Genomic DNA, 22,745 nt, shown 5'->3' on the forward strand with positions numbered 1-22,745 from the left:
ATTATTTTGTTGCAAAACTCAAATCATTAGATATGTTTAAATAGGAATTAGGTATTTGGTATTTAGGAGTCAGACAGAATTCAAAACCTGAGTGACGTAAAAGTACCTTCAGTGCTGCATGTTTATTATTTACATGGAGTCAAGAATAGGACAGGAATTTTAGAGAGAAAATTCTGGTAATGAAGAGTGATGTTTCTCGGCTCAATGCAATCAAATAGGATTCGGAAATCTACCTTAATTATTTTTTTAAACAGTCAGGACCAACTTGTGTTGTGTCTGTCTTGATTTCCAACACCCTAGTGATACCAAGATCTGAATTCATTGTTAAAAATGTAAACAAATCACAAAGCCTAATCTCTTTACTGTGCCATTCAAATACTCACCCCCTCCCACAGGAAAATAAGAACCAGAAGAGCTGCAGATCGAATGTCCCTCCACCTCTCAGTCAAGTGTTCGCTCTTATTTTTCAGCGTAATTTCCTTTCACATTCCCCTGCCCGCCCCCGTCTTTGTCACCAACTACCTACCTGGCTCTCCTGCTGTTTCTCTCTCTCTCTCTCTCTCTCTCTCTCTCTCTCTCTGCTTCCAAGGACAAGAGATTAGCTGGGGCAAAGATCAGCTCTGGAGATTAACGAGATTTAGTCAGCCAATCAACTTGCCTTGTTCTGCCCTGCGAGACTGCTGAGTGGCCAAGAAAAAGAGACTGCAAGGAACCAGAGATGCTGCAGAGAAGGTGTGCATTGGTGTGTGCGTGTGTACGATTGTGTGTGTGTGTGCAAGATCTCCGTGCGTGCATCTGTGTCTGGGCGTGTGTGCACTTCAGGACTCTCCCAATAAAGCAAAATTCCTTGTGTGAATGTCTTTCTAGTCAGAGGTCAAAAGAAGCGAAAGACGGAAAACGACGTCTCCAGTTTTCTTTGGTGTTTGTGTCTACTTGGTTTCTTTTCCCTAAACCGGATCAGCTCATTTTGCAGAAGTTGTGTTGGATTGAGGTCAGGTCTCACAGCAGGCAAGGAATGATCTCAGCTCTTTTCTCCTTCAACCACTGGGTTAGGCTCCCACTTCTGTGATGGATAAGACACTACAAGCACTTTCCCTTCCACTTGCCTATCGTTTTTAAAAATGTGAGGTGGGGGAGGAGAAGAATTATACATAACATGTTGGTAGTTTTTTTCCAATAAATTAACAGTTATAACAGATTTCATATTTACAATACTGAAATTAGTACTGTGACAGAAGCGGAGGTTAAAAAATAAATAAATAAATAAATAAATTAATTAATTAAAAAAATAAAATTAAAAAAAATAAAAAATACCTGGGATGTGGAACACTGGGGAAGGAGGAGGGTGACAGGGAGGGGGTTAATTGTCATTCCCTGTCTGCTTATGGACTGCAGGTGGTTGGGGTGATTGAGCAATTAAGGTCAATCAACCCCAGCAACCTGACATATATAAATAGGGGTGGGGCAGAGGACAAAGGGAGAGTGTTGGGCCGGTAGCAAGGAAGTTGTTTTGAGCTGATGGTTTGGTTTGTTTTAACTGTGTAGTCAGTGGACCAGCTGGTGTTTTGTGTTGTAGTTATTTAGTATAAAACTTTGGTTGGCCCACGCGCCACATTTTTTTGGTTATTAGATCTGTAAATTGTGAAGTGTAAGATATTAGGAGCTGGGATTGTTGGGACCCACCCTGAAGAGTGGGCGCAGTAAAGGTTGGGTTCTGTCAGGTCACAGTAGGAGACCTGAGAAGAAAATAGTACTGTGAAGAAGAAAACAAGTAAATAAACTTTTCCCAACTAATCCCTGAACCCGTGGAGTACAGCCTGGTTTTTCTGCCTCCCTTCGGACAAAAGTAGAGGTAACAGTAACGGGAGAGTCCGGGCTTCACAGTACATATTAATATAACTAAATGGAGGAATTTTGACTTTATTTTTGCTACCATCTGTCTCATTGTAATCATCTCCTGGACCAAAACATGCATTAATTTACTTTCTTCTCATTCCAGTCTGTCCCAATTCACTCCTTCATTCAATTACCTTCAAAAAAAGTCCAAAAAGTCCATGCCCAAAGTTGTGAATAAACAACTGTGACCTGCCCAGGCAAACAGGAAATAAATGACATTTCCATGCTTCTAAATATCGCAAGATAGTTAGACAGAAAGGATTAGAAGTACCTCAGAATTATTCTGTAGCATTCGCCCCTGATATTTAAACACATACCGAATCTGATAAAGGGCTTTTAAGATCCAGGCGCTAAAGTCTCATTGGAAACGTTCCTCAAATGTCCCGCCTTTACCACAGGAGAAGGTCAGCTTCAATAGGATTTGGGTCTGACGGGGACAGAATATTAAATAAACCAATTTTGAAGGTCAGAGATTCACCTTTATGAAAATAGGCATCAAAGGAGAAGGGGTGCAGCTAGCACTCTGCCAACAGCCAACATGCACACTGGAGGACTCACAAAAAGGCATCTTGTATTTAGAATAACATGAACAGAGTTTTGTCCAGGATTGTGCATCCCAATATTACAGAGATTAATCAACATAGAGAGATTTTATTCTGAGTCATTCTATTACTAACTGAATCATCTTTAAAACTGCCAGCTAGGATGTTAATTTCCCCTCTCTAGTGCCAAATTGATTCAGAGAGAAAGCAATAGTGTTCCTCTTCTTCACCCAGGAGAAGCAGTGCTCTAACTCATTTCATGGCTCTAACAGGTGCATCGCTGTCAGCCAGTTGTAATTTATCCAGCACACTCCTGACTGCAGCCACATAATTAATCCTCACAATCGTTTCTGTACTATTTCTGCATTTGTATTTACCAGATTGTGCCAAAGCAACACCCACATCTGAGCTTTCTCCGCTCATTTCCTGTATTTAATGACCAATTTAAAACAATGCCCCGAGGGGAAATATCACGGCTCTGTGTTGACAGATTTTGCCACCATGGCTTCTGTTTAGGCAGAATGCTTATTATCGTCAGCTTCAGAGTCACATTGACAATCACGTCTCATTTAAAACCGCAATCGTGGAGAAAAACATTCAATTCCGGAATATAATTTCAGTTATTATTATTCAACTCTGTGCTGTAGTGAGGAAATCAATTAAAATTATAAAGGAATATAAAATATTACATATTTCAGTTTATAGAATGTCCTTCTATTCCCTCCCAAAATGGAAGTTGCATTTTCTTAATTCATTTTTTCAATCTGTAATAATTTGCAAAATGTAATACATGTAATGGCAATATGTGTTTTCTACACACTCAACACTGCAGCTACATGCAGAGACACTTCAACTGTGTTAACTACAAAAAACAGCAATGGGAAATTCTTCAATAAATCAGAGCGCTAGTTTGGGGGACTGCAGGTTTGTGTTGCGGTGACTGCTCAGCTCCCAGGGCAGGACTGGAGACGTGGTCACTGTGTGGGAGTGCCAGAAAACCCCGTCCCAGCCTCCCATCACCAACCGAGGCACAGAGCGACCAGCTTGTGACAGATAATACAAAGCACTGATGCAGATTAATCAATCTCTCTCTGCCAACACCCCAGCAACAAGGGTCACTCCCATCTCGGCTGAAAAGTTCTTGACCAATTTAAGTTTTGCAACAGGGAGTCCCCTCACATTAGTACTGATCCACTATCTGGACAGATTCACCAACCATGCTTTTACGGCCTTTGATTAAGACACATGTATGTATGACCTAGCACAGCAGAGGAGACGACCACAGGCCTGCCAGGACACGTTTGAACGTTTGAAAGGGCAGGACAGAAACTTAGTGTGACTGGAACAGGAGCACTCAAAACACACACTGGCACAAGTGTCTGTCATTTGACTGGATACATATTTTCAGATGCACCACATTGCTTCTATACCACACAGCACATAGTAAAAACAGCTCCAGTTCAATCTGACAATGTCCCCATCAAGCCGATTGAAATGCATGGGACAAATACTTGGCCCTGGTACAACTACAATATCGTGTGCAATAGCAGCATACATCAAAATAGAACTTTACAAATAAGATTACAAATAATTAAATCAGTAGTACTGCATATAAATAAATATTAAAACTGATGGCTGAATACATTGCCCATTTCTATGTTATGAAGGTATTCCCAATGCCAGTGTTTTTCACGTTATATTTAAAGCCAAGCCAAGGAGATATAAACACCCCCGTGAAGCAGCAGAATTCCCCAAAATGCACTGAGAACACCATGGCATTCGATCACTCAATCAGCTGGTTGCATTAGCTCTTCCTGAGTGACACAAAAGGCCCAGACATCAGACTCTGGTTGGGCTTGAGCCTGCTCTCTCCTGTCCGTGGAGTTTGGCCTCAGCTGTGTGATCTCTGCGTTGCGGCTGCTCGTTTTCAAACAGGAGGGCTCTGGACAAGACTGTGATAGCCAAGCGGCCCTCCCGCAGTGCGTTAATGCTGAAAACGAGGCGCTATCAGTAGAAGACAGATATCAGCTGAGATCACAAGCCGAGCCCCTCAGAGTGGTATTGTACAGAGTGCCCTGTGCCGGATGTGGCTCCCCAGCTCTGCCAGGGGCGGCTTTCCAAGAATCAAGAATGGGAACGAGTGCTCAAATCTTCAGTGGGGGAAAATAAACAACACAACTTGGGCGCCTGCCTACCCAGGCCTATAATCAGGAATTACTCAGAGAAGTAAAACAGCACACCCACCTGTTTTCATACGGTTCTGCTATGGGGCGTCGCATTTAACTCCTGCCTCTAAACAGAAGTGACAGGCTCTCGGTTAGAGTCCATATCAGCTCTTCTTAATAATTTCCCTCTTATGAACACCTGCACTTGCAGCTGTAGACTGCAGAGGAAATGCGAGAAACGGCTGAAGTTGCACAAAAAACAAAAAAAGATACAATATAAAATAGTGGTGGCAATCTTCTTACAGGCATGCTGGATAAACAGAAGATAATCGCGGCACGATTTGAACAATTTCCGTGACCTGAACCAGATCAAATTCAACTCTGCTCACTCTCCTTATCTAGATATAGCACCCCTCCTCCTCGGTATGACAGGTGGCCAGCCACCATTCAAAATTCTGACACGATGCCTTCACCTCCCCAGGGCCTTCACAATCTGTCAAACCCCATCAGCCCCTAGGGACTAACCCCCCCACCGCTCTCTCTCCTGCAGAGGCTTTTAATAAACAGGCTCATGTTAAAGCTCCCGGTACCCATCAAATGTTAACAGACTGTTTCTACAGCACAACCAGGCGATTCCCAGGAGCCTAGGCCTCCCCCACATCCCAGAGGCTGCAAGCGTTAACCCCTCGGGTGCTGTGCAGCTTCACGGCACTTTTCCCATGCGACTTTCTGATGTTCCCGTTAACCTTGTCGTGTCAATCCCATGCCATCATCCGCCACCCATGTCAGTTCCCTCAGAGACGTCTCAGAGCCAATCTTAAGGAAGGAAACAAGGAAGCTAGCTGGTGAAACACTGCGCAAACGGAGACCTACACAGTGCCGGCTCAGTGGAATCGGTCAAGATGTGGCGAAACCGTATCTTTACTACGTAGATGACACGTAACTAGATGGATATACAGGAAATCAAATAAAAAGAGAAGGGCACACTTCACTGCAAGGCCTGAGCACCAGTCACTCAAGGCTGTGCGCTCAGCAGAGAGTCTCCCAGGACAGGTCAGGTCAAGTCAGGTCAGGTCATCCAGAAGGCAAGAGAACAGTACAGAACAAGGCCAGTACTGTTGCTCAGCCTTCTTCACACACATATACATCATACCGGCTTAGAAAGCTCTAGAATAAACTGCAAGTCATGCCAAATAAGGAAAACCATCACATTAGTTTGCACTTCACTCTGACAGATCGGCGTCTTTCAATCTTTCAACAGACTGAGACCCGGGGGAAAAGAAGACTTGAATTTGTACATTAAGTGACAGAAAAAGTCTTGAACACTACAATAGATTGTTGCACGTCCTTGTTGGACACTAAGAGCACCAGTCCAGTCTGACAGCATGTGCCTAAAGATGCTGCATTTTCAAATGACCATGAAAACATCCTTGGCACCTTCATAATGGACAGCATTGGCTTTCTTCTGGCGTTAGCAGTCTTTCACAGACTCCGGTTACACGGAGCTCAATATCTATTGACCAGCCGTGAATCAATGCCAACTGCATCCCTTGAAAAAATTACATTAAAAAAGGATGAGAGAGGACTTTCTAGTCTCTTGGTTTTAATTGGCAGGCCTCCTTTAAAGGGCAGCGTCTCCTTGGGTTTCATTGCTCAGCGGATGTAATGATGGGGGAAGGGGGCTGACAGATGACGCTTTATATAATCGAGTGGACCTGGTGTGCCAGATATTGTGTTCCCTTAGCAAGAAGGGTTTGTGTTTCTGTCTTTTTTTGCAGGTGGGGGATAAAAAAACAGAAGAAACCAAAAGAGAAATAAAGTGTCTGAATTCAGTCAGATTGTATTTTAAATTTAAGCTGAGTGAGTCTGCTGTTCGATACACTGTCAGAAAAAGATCAGAATCGGATCTCATTATCCACAGTAATACAGAGACAGAAAGGAAGTGAAGAGCAGGACAGGTGTGATCCCCTAACCCCCAATTTACCAGGCATTTATCCTCACTACAACCCGAAGAGACCTCCCTCAATGTAAGTCAATAACTGCATGCAAAGGTTTGTCCTGAAGTTGCACCCAAGGGCAACGGTTTTCACCCACCAAAATTGGTTTTCCAATACCAACAGCAAAAGGGATTCATATATCACAGGCTTTGTTAATAAGCAGCTGCATTGGCATAACCTGACACCAGTTTATGGTTGAAGCAGAGGATGGCCGAGAAATAGCATTTAGCTCAGCAATAAATTGGGAACATGAAGTTCATGTTTTTCCTGGCAAACATTTTGCGTAAATTCACCTGACTTCTCAATGACCTGTATTCTGTAATTCAGATCACATGTGAAGAGAAAACTCAATTAACATTAAATTGTTTACAGGTAGAGTCCCTCCGGTCGAGACAAGTCCTCCAATTTGGAACACAGATTGAAGTTCAGGCTTTTCCTGGGAATCTATAAAGCAAAGCCACACTAAGGATCCATATTTCACTGCACAACATAAAAAGCTTAAGACTGTATAAGTATCCCACAGAATAGTACAGTTTTAAAACAGAATGTATGCTCGGCTATAGCTGTTTGTGATTTTGCTGCATGGAAAAACATTTAGCTTGATGGGCAAAGTCAGAGAAGACTGTTTCTTCCATTTCAATATGGAAGCACATTAGAGAATTAACTTAATCAAGTAAATCATAATTAAGTAAATCAAAATGTCAGTTAATGTGTGTAAAATTGTTTGATTATATTCGAGAGCTTGTGAATAATCGAATTAAAACTGAACAGCCATCAGATGCAAATGGTTTCCTGGATTTCCTTAAACTGTAGGGGAGTCTGTCACAAACAGATGTTTTCCTTTCCCCATTCCCTCGAAGGCAATCCAGTTAGAAACTGGCAGACCACAGCACATCAAAGGGCAAATCTCCTATAAATCTAGACAGAGACCCCATTGAGAGAAAAACACCAATACACTCAGACACAAAGTCCAACTGTAAAACATTAGTACCATAACATGTCAACACTGGCATGTAGCCAGGGCTGGAAAGTAACGAATTACAACTACTCTCATTCCTGTAATTGAGTAGCTTTTTCCTGTACTTTTTTTCAAATTTGGAAAAATTTACTTTTACTTAAGTATTTTCTGAGTGAAGTATTGTACTTTGCTACTTTTATAAAGACATTCCATAAAGAGTACACATTTTGGAAAGAAAATGTGGGTGATAGACAGACAAATAGACCAATACATTAAGGAACAATACATTCGAATTTCAAGCACACTCAACAGGCCAATCACATTGTGTGTCGTGATGGTTACAGTTGGTCAGTCCATTAATCAAAGATTTGAAGTCAGTCCTCCAGTCCAGCAGCAGTAGCTAAGGAAAATTAACTATCTAGTGCTAGTATTAGTGAGTAGAGGTGTACATTTTTTAATTCAAATCAAAGATGGATCGAAACAAGTGTTTGATTTCGACCATTGAATTTAAAGACGGGGTCAGGATTTATTTATTCAAGTATCAGCAAAAACAAAACAACAGCAGACAGTTAATATCTCTGCATTCATAGCGCTTATCAGTTTTTATGCTGCTCAATATTTTAATTAAATACCTAGACTGCGTTCCAGCTATAAAATCCTCAAAATGAATAAGTTATAAACACTTTCTTCTCCAGCTGCCGGACCTGCAGTTTATGCGGTACGCTGTATTGAATATAATATAGGCGACAATCTGGGCTTTGTAATAACATTAATCGTTAGTTATAATCGTGTTGATTGCTGAAACATGTGATTCTCTACACATCATAAATTATTGTCATTATAATTGTATTTAGCAAATTTGCACCTGCTATAGCTCTCATCTGTCTATCCACTGATCAGCTTTCTTTGGAATTAAGTCTTGATTACTTTGCAAACCCAGGTCTCTGGATCAATGTCTTGATCTGTTTAATCTGTTTCTATTATAGAGCACTGTAGTATTGAAAAGCACATTTACTGCACTGATGTACGCATCTGTAAGACCGAGACATTTCAATGCACTTTCACGTTGCTAGGCTATGTTTCAGTTTCATGCTATTTTTATAACTGGTTATACACTCACCTAAAGGATTATTAGGAACACCTGTTCAATTTCTCATTAATGCAATTATCTAACCAACCAATCACATGGCAGTTGCTTCAATGCATTTAGGGGTGTGGTCCTGGTCAAGACAATCTCCTGAACTCCAAACTGAATGTCTGAATGGGAAAGAAAGGTGATTTAAGCAATTTTGAGCGTGGCATGGTTGTTGGTGCCAGACGGGCCGGTCTGAGTATTTCACAATCTGCTCAGTTACTCGGATTTTCACGCACAACCATTTCTAGGGTTTACAAAGAATGGTGTGAAAAGGGAAAAACATCCAGTATGCGGCAGTCCTGTGGGCGAAAATGCCTTGTTGATGCTAGAGGTCAGAGGAGAATGGGCCGACTGATTCAAGCTGATAGAAGAGCAACTGACTGAAATAACCACTCGTTACAACCGAGGTATGCAGCAAAGCATTTGTGAAGCCACAACACGTACAACCTTGAGGCGGATGGGCTACAACAGCAGAAGACTCCACCGGGTACCACTCATCTCCACTACAAATAGGAAAAAGAGGCTACAATTTGCACAAGCTCACCAAAATTGGACAGTTGAAGACTGGAAAAATGTTGCCTGGTATGATGAGTCTCGATTTCTGTTGAGACTTTCAGATGGTAGAGTCAGAATTTGGCGTAAACAGAATGAGAACATGGATCCATCATGCCTTGTTACCACTGTGCAGGCTGATGGTGGTGGTGTAATGGTGTGGGGGATGTTTTCTTGGCACACTTTAGGCCCCTTAGTGCCAATTGGGCATCGTTTAAATGCCACGGCCTACCTGAGCATTGTTTCTGACCATGTCCATCCCTTTATGACCACCATGTACCCATCCTCTGATGGCTACTTCCAGCAGGATAATGCACCATGTCACAAAGGTCGAATCATTTCAAATTGGTTTCTTGAACATGACAATGAGTTCACTGTACTAAACTGGCCCCCACAGTCACCAGATCTCAACCCAATAGAGCATCTTTGGGATGTGGTGGAACGGGAGCTTCGTGCCCTGGATGTGCATCCCACAAATCTCCATCAACTGCAAGATGCTATCCTATCAATATGGGCCAACATTTCTAAAGAATGCTTTCAGCACCTTGTTGAATCAATGCCACGTAGAATTAAGGCAGTTCTGAAGGCGAAAGGGGGTCAAACACAGTATTAGTATGGTGTTCCTAATAATCCTTTAGGTGAGTGTATATGTTTTATAATTGTATATGTCTGCTTATATATATACATACCCAATTTATTGTGCAAAGTTTATTTTATTATTTTATTATTCTTTTTCTTGTTTATGTATATGCTCTTGTTTTGATACACAATTGAAGCAAGTTTCTAACTTTCCTTTTGAATTCAATCATGACAACTCCAGAAAAACTGTTCATGCAAATCTGCAGCTACTTAAAGTCCATTAAAATGTGTTTCATAAGCCCTTACTGTTAATTTACTGACAATGAACGGTTATTGTTTATTTCCTGGCTGGCAGTGTTAAAATAATTGTTCGATTTTTGTCAAAAATGTGTAAAGAAAAATAGGAAATAAAATTGAAAATTGAACAGAATCGAAAATGTGTGGAAATTAGTTATTAGTGAGCAAACATTTGAAGAGCTTTGGGGCAAAACGTGATACAAGCCAATTACACACATAATTAAAGGTATTGCTATGGATATACTCCTAGAGGGTACCTTTTTCACATAGTATACACAGTTTGATGTAAAACAACGCAACATTTGACATTCCTGATTTATATTAAAATATATTGGCTACAACCTTTTTAGCCAAGCAGCATCACGCTCGTTTTCAAAAGAGCATTGATCTCTGCAATGGTGAACACTCACACAATCACAATGAATACATCATTCAGCAATGCTGACGAAATATCAGACAATATCATGAATTACAAACCAGTACTTAATGGCAATTTGCTTTTTGGAAAGAGATGTTTCTGTAAAATACAGCCTCCTGTCCTGACCATTGATGTCCCCCACAATAAACTAACAATAAAGTTATATCAACATTTGTCAGTGTTCTATGTAAGTTTGCATTGTGATTTTATTTGTATTTATTTAAATATCAGCAACAGCCATTTAGAAATAATAATAATACAAACTTTTAAATCAATAGAAAAGTTACTTTATTGTTATACATCTGTGTACTCTGGCCATGATTGAGAATATATTTATTTATTTATTTATTTATATTCTCTATTATGGACAGAGTGCACAGATATGTAAAAATAAAGTAATGGTTCTATTGATTTAAAAGTTTGTATTATAATTTTTATTATTTCTAAATGGCTGTTGCCATATACATATTCCGACAGGTGACAAATTAAAGGAAAAACCTGAATAAATGAGTAGAGAAACATAACGAATCCAGATGCCTCCAAACAGGTGTACTTACTGCATGATACAATTAAGCAATTAACATCCTATCATGCTCTGTGGCATGTATACAAGTGCTGAGCAGGACCAGTTGACCTCGATTTTGGTTCAAGATGGCAAGAGGAAAGGGTCTAAGTGACTTTGAAAGAGGGGGTCATTAAGGCAGGAGCTTCAGTCACACAGACGCTCAACTGGCTCATGTTCTGGACAAGTGGGCGAGGGCATGTGTGGCAAAACCAAGAGAACAGGACAGGCCTGACTGCTGGACCCCTACAGTGAGGGGGTCCGGAGGCTCTGTTATGCTGTGGGGGGCATTTTCCTGGCATGGTTTGGGTCCATTTGTCTCCCTAGAGGGAAGGGTCACTGCAAATCATTACATAGTTATTCTGAGTGATCACCTTTATCCTATGGTGAAACATTTCTATCCTGATGGGAGTGTCTCTTCCAGGATGACAATGCTCCCATCCACAGGGCACGAGGGTCACTGAATGGTCTGATGAGTGTGAAAATGATGTGAATCATATGCTATGGCCGTCGCAGTAACCAGATCTCATCCCAGTTGACCTGTCAGACAGCGCTCTCCACCACCACCATCAAAACACCAAATGAGGGAATATCTTTTGGAAGAATGGTGTTCATCCCTCCAGTAGAGTCCAGAGACTCGTAGAATATGTGCCAAGAGCATTGAAGCTGCTCTGGTGGCCTTACTGAGACACTTTATGTTGGGTTTTCCTTTAATTTGTCACCTGTCTGTATATATATAGAGTTAGTGTTTGCTTGGAGATCATGTGACAATGCTTTGATGAAATTAACTTAGTACATTTTCAGTACTCTTTCCACCTCTGACAAACATATTCAAATCACCCATCAAGACTGAAACAGTTTGGAAATGGGAGAACAAACAATTCATCCTAATCCTGATAGCCTCAAAATGTGGAAACAGTCTAACGCTCTCAGCTGGCTGAAATGATTTGCAGCAACACTCCCTGGAGTAATTTAAAGCCAATCAACACATTAAAAGACAATATACTGTTTTAATTGGAAGATGTGACAGCAATGTTTCCCACACAGAGGTGGAGCATTCAGAATGCAGCGCACGTGTCTGTGAGGGGCTGCGTGCCCAATGTCAGACTCCTATTCCCATCGCACCATGCAATGTCACAAGCAGAGATCAGAGGGAAGCTGCAAGACATCAAACACCTCTCCAAATATGCCTGCAGTCTGTCCTGGAGGAGAGAACATTTTTCTGTTTCCTTTCATTTCACCAACCTCTGTTCTCCGTTCCGACAACTGCAAGTATTTGGGTGAAGCTCACTCTGAAAACAAACACACAAACAAACACACAAAAAAGGCCATCAAAGCCACAGAAAGATTCTAAGATAAAAGCACCTTGTTGTGTTTAACCAACCATAACCATCACCTTGACTTGTGAAATGTCCTGTTGTGCTACAAATCAAGAATGAACCCCTTGGAGAACACTCCATCATTCTGGTCCTGTTGTTGTTGGTTTCAAGTCACTTCACTCACTGCTTCTTTTCCTTCCAGCAAAAAAAAAAAAAAAAAAGCAATAAACGGTCATAATGACATGGAAGATTAAAAGGGCTTCATGAATTTCATCCACTCTCCTCAGTGAGATATTTTTAATGAAAAGATGTTCTGGCACAAAATGAGTGTGGAAAAGAAATTGCTTTGGGCAAAGGATGCGACTTCTCAGAGGATCTACTATAAGTGTCCTTCTGTACAACGTGCTGTCTGCACAGTGAAGATCCATTAAATTAACCTCACTGTAATTGCGGAGGGATTCAAAGTCAAGGAAAGCTGTTAATCATGAGACAAGTGCATTTTCAGGAAAAGGCACGGATTAAAACTGGTTATACTCTGACTGTGGGATTGATCCACTCTGGCCTTTCCCCTCTGTTGCTGCCGTTACATTTGAAATCACCTCCCCCTGATCATTCACTGCTCATCTCTGGGATCACGTGAGGGCTAGTAAAGCAACAATCCACCTTTTTGAAAATTAACTGGGTGCTTGTCATTCTCATTCACAACTGCCATTATCACCGAACTGACAGATGCTGTCTGTGGCAGTTGGCTGTCTACACTGATCTAAAACAAAGACTGAAAGACTTTTTTTTTTTTTTTTTCTTTTAACTGGGCACTGTCCATTCACAACCATGTGGAAGATGCAACATTTCATCATACAAAGGAAGAAGATTCGGCGGGTGCACTATTAAAATTGGGTATTTTAAGCACAGCTTGATGGGAACATGTTGAATAGGCTGGAATTATGTCAATTCACAAGAAAAATACATTTTATCTAACACGTTTGGGCTCAAATAGGGGGCTACACTTTCCACTGTGAGTAAGAGATTCAGTGGAATAAGCTCCAATTCCAAGGAAAGCAAACACTGTGCTTGGTCCTTAGATAGCTCTTTTTATTGCAGACTCAGTAAATGCCGTCCCTATTGACTCTGCACATTATTACAAGCTTTACATCATCCCAGACAACCTCCTGCACATGCTTAGCAGTGTTCAACTACTGCTAGCCTGCAAAAACATTGACGCTCCCCTCCAGAGACTATGCCAAGTTCAAACACAGCTTTGATTGACAGCAGTGAGCTGAGATAAACACGCAGAAATGACCCAACACACAGCACTGGGTGTTTTTTCGGCTTCATTCCCCCAGGAGCTCAGACGGTTAACTTAGGGTGCCCCTGTGATTTTTAGCACGAGTAAACGAGGTGCCGACCTATTCCTTTGTTGGAGTGATGACGATTGATGCCATTGTTTCGCAAGACAAGAAATTTTCAATTAAGTGGGTAGGAGCTGTATCTTCACACACTGGTAATTACCTTTGAAACTGCCTTTAAAACACCTACAAACAGATGCCTACTTCTTTCAGTCACTTACCCTGTTACACTTCCCTCCTACAGGGTTGCCTTCAAATGTGCAGCACTTTCCTGTCATTCAGTTCTTTATATTCATGAGCCTGTTACATGTTTTTTGTGGTACTCTTTTCATGTCCGCTTAGATTGCCACGTGTCACATCACAGCTACAGTACTTCAGAGAAAATCTATTTTTTAAATGGAAAAAACATGTTTTTTTGATAATTTAATAATTTAGAGACACCTGTAAAACCTGCAGGATTTTAAACTTCCAGGAATAGAGCTGGCCACCCCTGCTTTAGATCACTTCAGGAGCTGGAATAATCTCTGGAATAGTCTAAAATCACTAATTAAATAGCAAAGCAAACAGCAGAGAACTAAAGAAGAACTGAAGCTCAAACTGCACCTGGACAGATGTTGTGAGTGACGCCATTAAATGATCTTTACAATTATGACTGCTTTTTAGAATAGGAACTATAGTGTATGGCTATTCCACACCAAGATCTGAAATGGATGAAAGTTGCTGGTTGTTACCCAGGCACTTTTAAAAAGCTGAATGATGCAAACTCTTTTTAAGATACAATGCATATCCCCATTGATATACAGAAATCCCTCTATCAGTCAGACCTCAACTTCCACAAAATACAATGACCATAGGGTGAGAACAGGGCACTGTGGGGTTACTATCTCTTTGCAGTCATGACAGTTGTTCTGTAACACATTGCAAAAAGGTCTGCGCTGTGGAGGATAAGCATTACAGAGGAACTGTATAAGACCATTATTTAATATGTTATATTATTATATTTGAAATTAAAGGCATTTGTGATCATTTCATTAGTTTTGTTGCTGTTTAATGTCAGTAGAAACTGCTGGTTCCGATATAAAAACAGGGCCAGAAACAGTGTTACCATCATATTTCCCATAAGGAATTGTACTACACCAACCCATAAAGGTTCAGCATGTTCTTTTCATTTTTAATGGGAAGAGTGAAAGTGGAACAGAAAAGAAAAGGTGCTTTGTTTTCATCACACGATTCAAAGTTTCTCACAATACATCTAAAAAGATCAATACAATCGATCTGTGTGTCTCCAAGTTCACTCAATACATAGTCAAGCAACATTCCTTGAAATGAATGTAGTTTAATATATAATCTATCAATCCGCTTACATTTTTAACATCATTATACATCAATAGAAGCAGAATTTAAAATGATCACTGTACGCCTTCATTCACACAAGTACTGGCCGTCTCTGTCTTGATCACAAACCTCAGGTGGGGTTATATAGTTGCAATTTTTTTTTAGAAATGTAAATCGATTATTAATAATTTGTTATTGATCATACCAAGTATATATTAAAAAAAGGACAAGCAACCTACTAGTTATCAAGTAGAATCAATGTACTACATTTGGTATGTGTAGCACAAAAACTGTCAGAGGAGTTAGTGATTGCCAGAACTAATTAAATGATAATAATAAAAGATCCTGCAAGATAACAAGACCCTGCATGTGAAATAAAGAAACAGCCCTGTACACGGTTCAATAAGACAAGAGTGCTGAATTCAATTTGTTGGGCACTTTTCGTGCACTCCTTTGTGAAATGGGAAAGCATATCTCAAAAGCAGACTGCAGTAGTTAGCTGAACAGTTATATGACTGATATTGTTATAATAAATTACGATTTAAACATGTGTGCGCCAATGCAAATGTTTTCAATGTATTGTCAACAAACACTTTGCCTGGTAATATGTCTGAGTGGCCAGTAATTTTTTTCCAACCATGTTCTAGAGTGGCTTATCAAAAGGTTAGTCTTAGGCCCTGTCACTAACTCTCCCCTATTGAAGTATCTATTGCAGCTTCTCAATATGATGTCCAGATTCCACTATGAAAAAGCTCTTCTGGGCATAAAATAGATGCTGAAAAAAAGCTGTTGGGGACGTTGGTGGTGAAACAGTCTAGGTGTAGTTCACACAAGCAAAAGACACAGTATCGCTGGCTCTATTTATTTGGTTACCCTTTTATTAGATTACCCTCCAGTGTTGTTGCTAATGCTGCAATATTTCGTAAGAGCCCTGCACTCCTTGCTGTTGATAAATGTAGTCCAGTTCAGAACCTTGGACAGCGCTCAAGTGTAAAAACACAGCACCCACAACCAGGCAAATCCTCAGCTGTCAATTTGCAATGCAGGGACTGAATCCTTTTGGAGGTCGGTGCATGAGGTAAAGCATCATTTGCCAGTTATTTGTTTCTTTCATACACCCAAAGCTGCTGGAGTAATAAAGTGCTTCTCTCTCACAGTTCTGGACCTATCATTCGTAAGAACATAAAAAGCACATAAAGTTTACAATCAAGAGGAGGCCATTCGCCCCATCATGCTCATTTAGTATCCATTAATATCTAAGTGATCCAAGGATCCTATCCAGTCTGTTTTTGAATGTTCCCAAATTTTCAATTTTTACCACATCGCTGGGGAGTTTGTTCAGATTGTGACGCCTCTCTGTGTGAGGAAGTGTCTCCTGTTTTCCGTTTTGAATGCCTTGAAGCCCAATTTCCATTTGTGTCCCCGGGTGCGTGTGTCCCTGCTGATCTGGAAAAGCTCCTCTGGTTGTGGTCGATGCCTTTCATGATTTTGAAGACTTGGATCAAGTCCCCACGTAGTCTCCTCTGTTCCAGGGTGAAAAGGTTCAGGTCCCTCAGTCTCTCAGTATATGGTATCTCCAAGAATATGGTTTTCATTAAGATGCTCCTCTATTTTCTGTCTAATCATTTTTTCTAACATTTTACAGGTGATGCAGGTGAGACTGATTGGTCTGTAATTTCCTGGCTCAGTTTTGTCCCCTTTCTTGTGGATTGGTTTGACATTTGCTGTCTTCCAGTCAGTTGGCACATCCCCTGTTCTAAGTGTCTTTTGGAATATTTGAGTTAGCGACCTATAAATAATTTCCCTCATTTCTTTAAGTACTGTTGGAAATATCCCATCTGGCCCAGGTGATTTGTTTGTTTTTAATTCTGCTAGTCCCTTTAGTACCTCCTCCTCATTTATCCTGATCTCTCTTAGGGTTTGACTGGACTGGTTGTTAACCTGTGGCATGTTATCCATTTTTTCTTTATTTTATTGCAAGAAACAAGTGGTTGATGTTTGTGACCTGATGAACTCTTAGAGAATGAGAATGTTTAGATGGCTCACGTTTTTTTGGGGTTTTTTTTGCCTTTTGAACAAGCATTACCACTTTTACCTTCAAATCACCCCCTTAAAGAACACTTCCATTAGGTGTTGGACTTCTCTCTCCTAACCAAGGGGTTCTATCTCCAACCCTGGTCCTAGGGTCCCACTGTCCAGTTTAATTGAACCTTAAAGTTTAAGTGCCTTGATTTTATATTTCTGCAACTATTAAAAGAGCTCAGAAAAGCCTCATTACTACTTCAGTTAAGGGTTCAGTTAAGCAATTGAGGGCTGAGCTAGAGTAAAAACAAGTTGGACAGTGGGGTCACAGGACCAGGGTTGAAAACCACTCTTTAAGACCTTCCACCACAAACACATGCATTGCAATGCAACTCTGAAGACTAAATTGATTAAATATCTTGCATGTTGCTCAGATTAATTTCCCTGCATCCTTTTGCAAGTTAGCAGAAATGAAAGGTAGGGATCCATCAGTGTCAAGCAAATAATTATAAGCACTAGAAGCAAGAAGCACCTGGCAAACTAAAAGCTACCATCAAATACTTGGCTGATAACTTTAGACTGCCATGTGGGTTAAAATGTGTACTTCATTCAGGGCTCAACTGAGAGAGCCAAAACTGCTTGAACCACAATCTTCAAAACCAGGACCCCACAGGGATTAAAAGAGCAAATGAAGAACAAATCAAACAAAACGTGTCGTTTCCTTTTTTGTTTTTACTATTAATAACATGATTCTCATATGTTTGTGCTGATTAACACTCCCTATCTCTTCATGACCTTGTGTTACATAACGTGATTCATTTCTGTTCCAATCTTCCCGACTCTGAAACCCAATCACACAAGGAGCGTCTCAATATAGCGGTCTCTCCCCGAGGACCTGTTTTTCATACGATAGCTCCTTCTATGAAGCCCGGTACAGCAACTGTATCATCTTCTCAAGTGTTTCCATACCGTAGCTGAGGCTTTCAAGCATTTGTAAGCTAAGAATAATAACAGTGCGAAAGGATTTTTCAAATTAATGCATTTAAATCTGAGTAGAATAACAATTGCCCGTGTTTAGATACTCTTTCTGTTAATTAAGTTACTCTTAAATAAACAATGCAAACTGACTCATGTTCAAGATTACAAGGGTTACACTTTAACCCACTATCAGAAATTAATGTATAACCTAATAAATACATACACATTAATAAGTACAGTTAAATTTACCAAGACCAACATAACGGTCTACCCCAGCTAACAATATTACTTTGCTATAAAGTATAAAGTATAAAGTATAAAGTCCTCCTCCCAGTGACGCGCCATGCAGCGCAGCTATGACGTCACTGTTCACCCCCTCTCAGATCAGCTGACCTGGATAAGCGCGATATCTCATTTCCTAGAGATCACACAACATGAAAAACACCAAACATGCCTGCTTTCAACGAGTCTTCTTCCATTCCCGTAAATAGCACTGTTTCAATCTATGGATAATTAATTATGTTACCCAACTACCCGTGCAATTCGTTCATTTACCTGTTTTCTCAAACACTTGGGTCGTTTATTATTGGTCTATATTAAACGTACAAATCTAGAACCCCGCACGTTATATGGGAATTAAGACCATGTACAAAATCCTTGGAAATTAATATTTCAACACTGCTTGACATTGCACAGGAAGGCAGAAAGAGGTCCGATTTAATTAAACGCCTTCAGTTAATATAGTGAAGCGCTCTCTCTGACAGACGAGCAATGGACTCCCAAAGGTGATATGACCCGATGACGTCATGCAACACTTGATACACCCTTAATGGAAACACTGGCGACAATGCTGCTCCGGGGCCTCAGACACGCAGGGTGCCCGGGTGTCCTGCAGCATCTCCAGCGAGGGGCACCGTGCTCATCCCCTGCGGAGAGAGGGGCTTTAGCATCTCCTCAGCCCCTCCATGTGGAAGAGGCAGTCCGCCCAGTGCTATTGCTCCCATCTTTCAGCCCCGGGCAGTGTGTGAAAGCAGTGTGTGCTGACAGACATCCTATTGGACCCATATGTGCAGTTGTGTTTTGGTCCAGGTTTGTTTCCCTCTCCTCTTCAATGCACGGGCTTTTCATTTGCTCCTACATTTATATACATACTACTTAACCCAGCATCTGTAGCCCATAACCACCACCACCACCACTAATATTAATAAACATAGTGTCCTATATGTAACATGTCTTTAAACCTACATTATTTATCATCACTGAAATGACGACCCCCTCCCCCTCCGACACACATACACTCGTTTGCAATTTCAAGCAAAACACATCATGTATGCATATGCAAGCATTTCCCCATTGTCTTTTTGACACACATGAAAAGCATCTACCCTCGCGTACCCGTGCAAATGTCTGTCACACGGAATCCAGAACTGTACCGACCACCCTCGAAACAACACTTCACATCCATCCCTCCCAGACACCGCACACTGAGTGATGAGCACAACACAACAGATGCAAACAACCGACATGTTCATGCACTGGCTGGTATAACCCCAGAACAGTGTTTGGGGACATATGCAGGAGGAACTCGGCTACATCAGTTTAAAATGTATAAAAAAAAACTAGCATGTGGTTTATACTATGCATACATATATTCTTGCCTTACCCGATGAGCGTTGCGGTAATCCAGGACTGAGTTGTAAATTGTGTCTTTCTGTAGCAATGACAGAAGGTGACCCTGCTCCTACCAGCCTCTGCGTCCGCCAGATCAGCACAGCAAGAGGGAGCTGCGGAGGCGCCTGCATCCACGCATAGTCAGTGCATTGTGGGGCGGTCCTGTACGGAACACACATTACATATTAATAATATCATTCAAGCGCCGAGGAGATCGCAGCCCCTCTCAGCAGATCACCCAGCAGATGACTGTGATGCTGTGATGCTATGCTGCTAATATTACAGGATCGCAACCGCGTTGGGCTCAGTCGGGGGTGCAGGGGGTGCACAGGTGGATGAAGAATGCCCTTGAGAGGCAATGATGTCATCCAACGGTATAGGCCTACTGTGCCAATTTGCATGATGGTTTTAGTTTATTATAATCATGTGGTAGGCAGCAGAGCAGTAGTTTTATTTACAGGCACGTTGTATAATTGCAATTTTTTATTAACCATCAGCAGCTCTTCCAAATAGTGGGTGTGTGTTTATTTCCATCAGGGGTGCATCAGGTCAGTGGAGTTGCTTCTAACCGTACAAAAGTGTAGATCACTACACTTTTATTCCACAGCTTAATCAGGATAACAAAAATACAGGCATTCCCTCTATCTAACAATATGACCGATGCTATGGCAGGGCGGAGGGAAGAGTAAAAGAAACACAAAAAGCAACATATAAAGGAGTTGCATTACTCACCGCCCTGCCATGGGAAGCCGAAAAGAAAATAAATGTTTTTAAAGGGGGAACAAAGAAAACAACAGTAAAAACCCCCAAACAAAGCAAACAAAAATAAACAAATCACACACAGACCAAATGTGTTTGAGGGAGCTTCCCTTAAATCCCCAAACTTGGAGACTTTATAGGTCCGCTGAGGTCACGTCCATCATCATAATAAAGCATGGGAACCTGCAACCCCACCCCCTCTTATTACTAATGTGGAGAGAATACACTCAATGTATATTTATATCACGGGGAGCCTGTTAGGCCTGGTTCTGGGGAGAAAGTGTAGTTTAGTTAACCCACTGACAACACAAGCTTCCCAGGAAATCAGTCATCTTTACTGGGACATTACACAGCACTTTAATCATGCTAATCTAATATTGTGTATTTAGAGCAACCTCCCATCAAATGTTTACCACAGAAATAAATATTGCATCAATTGAAATTTCTCCAAAAAATTAGCATCACCAAGAACACAAATATTAACAGAAACAATACATGGGTTGAAGCCAGTACTTTGATTTGAGAGGTTGAGGAGATAAAGTGGCAGCAGAGCTCAAAAATAAATCTTAAAATAAAAGACTTCCCCTCTGGACTTACACTTTAATGAGCAGCGATCTACATTGACACACAACTAACTGCAGGGAGCTCCAGCCACTTGCAATGATTGTGCATCACTCATCATAACAAGAGGGTGGTCAGACAGGTTTTATTGATAAGCCCTGTATTCTCCTCTAAGCAGGTCTTCTAATCCCCAGAGGCTGCAAATTGGCCTCAGGCTTAAATTTAGCTCCTGTGAGAAAAACAAAAACAATGTATGTGTTAGTGATACATGCAGGGGAATTACAGCGGTGCACACCGCTCTTTAGACTCAAGCTGGGAAAAGCAAATCATACATCAGGCAAGAATTAGTTTGAGCTGGCAACCTGCTAAAAGCAAGAAAGGGTTTGGAAAAAGGGGCAGGCTTGGTAGACAAGCCCCTGGTTATTTAACTGCTGTAATTTCCCCTTAATGCTTGGAAGAAGGCAGCATTCCTCAGGTGGCCCAGCGTGCTTGCCATGCTCAGAGCGCTGTGCAATGATTTGTTACGGTTACCTGGAGAAAGCCAATACAAAATGGTCACCCAGGGCAGCTGCTGCAAAAATACCATCTTGATCAAAGGAGGTTGGAGCCTTTTACTGATTTGGCAACTGAAACAAAGCATTCTCTAGCAAATTCTCTAGTTCCTTTATTCAAGCCATTTTAGAATTGGTTTGCATGCCACCATCAGTGGCCCCACCACCCACTGACCGACCCTTTGGGAACTCAAAGTGCTCAACTTTATTAATTCAAAATAACTCCATTATTCATGGAGTTTGTTTTATTAATTTACAGCCCTTTGTGAGTTAATAGTGAGCAAAAGGTAGAGTCCAACAATTTCCTAATAATCATTACACATTAAGAAGGTGTATTCATCCAAAGGCGTCTTGAAGAGGCAAGGGGCTGAACGGTGAACTACACCAACTGAACAATAGGACACATTTCAGGCTAGTTCTTCCTCCATGTTACAGTAAATTCAAACTACTATTACTGCCGTTTCCTTTTATCTTTATGCCTGTGGGAGAGGGGGTTAGGGCTGAATTTGGATGCCCTGGGCAGAGCTGCCTGGGGGATTGGCTATTCTTTTGTGAATCTTGCAGCTGGTAAGGAGGCAGTCTAATTACCCAGCAGTGCTGATTACAAAGTGGCGAGCTGCACTGGGGCTACGGCTGACCTAATGGTGGATTAGGGCCGCTTATTCTCTGGCAAAATGTAATTAAAGGAAAGGGATTTACTACCACCTCGCTTGGCCTTGAACACAACACTGCAGACTAGGACAGAGTCTACATATTATAAATACTGTAGTGTGCACGAAATTCTGTATCTACACATCACACAGTATACAAACCCTGAACCCGGACCTCCATGTATCAAATGCTATACATCTCATGCATTTAACTAATCTTAAATAACTAAGTTGTACATCTCAACCTCCCTCCCCCCGGCTTTAACAATCGATTGGTCAATGTAGGACAAACTAAAGTTTTGATCTTAAAATAACTAAAATGTAATTGCCCACTGCAGTGCCAGATAAGAAACCAATTTAATAAAAGATTGCAAAACTCTTATACCGACCTCTAGTGGTGTGAATTGGTCTTGCCTTTGAATTTGTGTTCTGGGTTTTCCTGAAGTAAAAGG

General features: G+C 41.1%; 1 protein-coding gene across 3 annotated transcripts in view; it reads right to left on the reverse strand.

Annotated features, from left to right (window-relative positions):
* The window catches only part of pacsin1b (protein kinase C and casein kinase substrate in neurons 1b), a 65,677-nt gene extending 44,413 nt beyond the window's left edge, over positions 1-21,264 (reverse strand). For 2 of the 3 annotated variants that reach the window (XM_066703547.1, XM_066703545.1), the window contains exons 1-2: positions 21,129-21,264; positions 19,765-19,934 (exon numbers count right to left, since the gene is read on the reverse strand). The gene's annotated coding sequence lies outside the window, so the exon portion shown is untranslated. Of the gene's footprint in view, positions 1-383; positions 524-19,764; positions 19,935-21,128 lie in introns of those variants that run through there. The other variant, XM_066703544.1, reaches the window with a different exon arrangement.
* Positions 21,265-22,745: the final 1,481 nt, after the last annotated feature.

This window comes from Amia ocellicauda, chromosome 5 (assembly GCF_036373705.1).
Source record: "Amia ocellicauda isolate fAmiCal2 chromosome 5, fAmiCal2.hap1, whole genome shotgun sequence".
Taxonomy (NCBI): domain Eukaryota; kingdom Metazoa; phylum Chordata; class Actinopteri; order Amiiformes; family Amiidae; genus Amia; species Amia ocellicauda.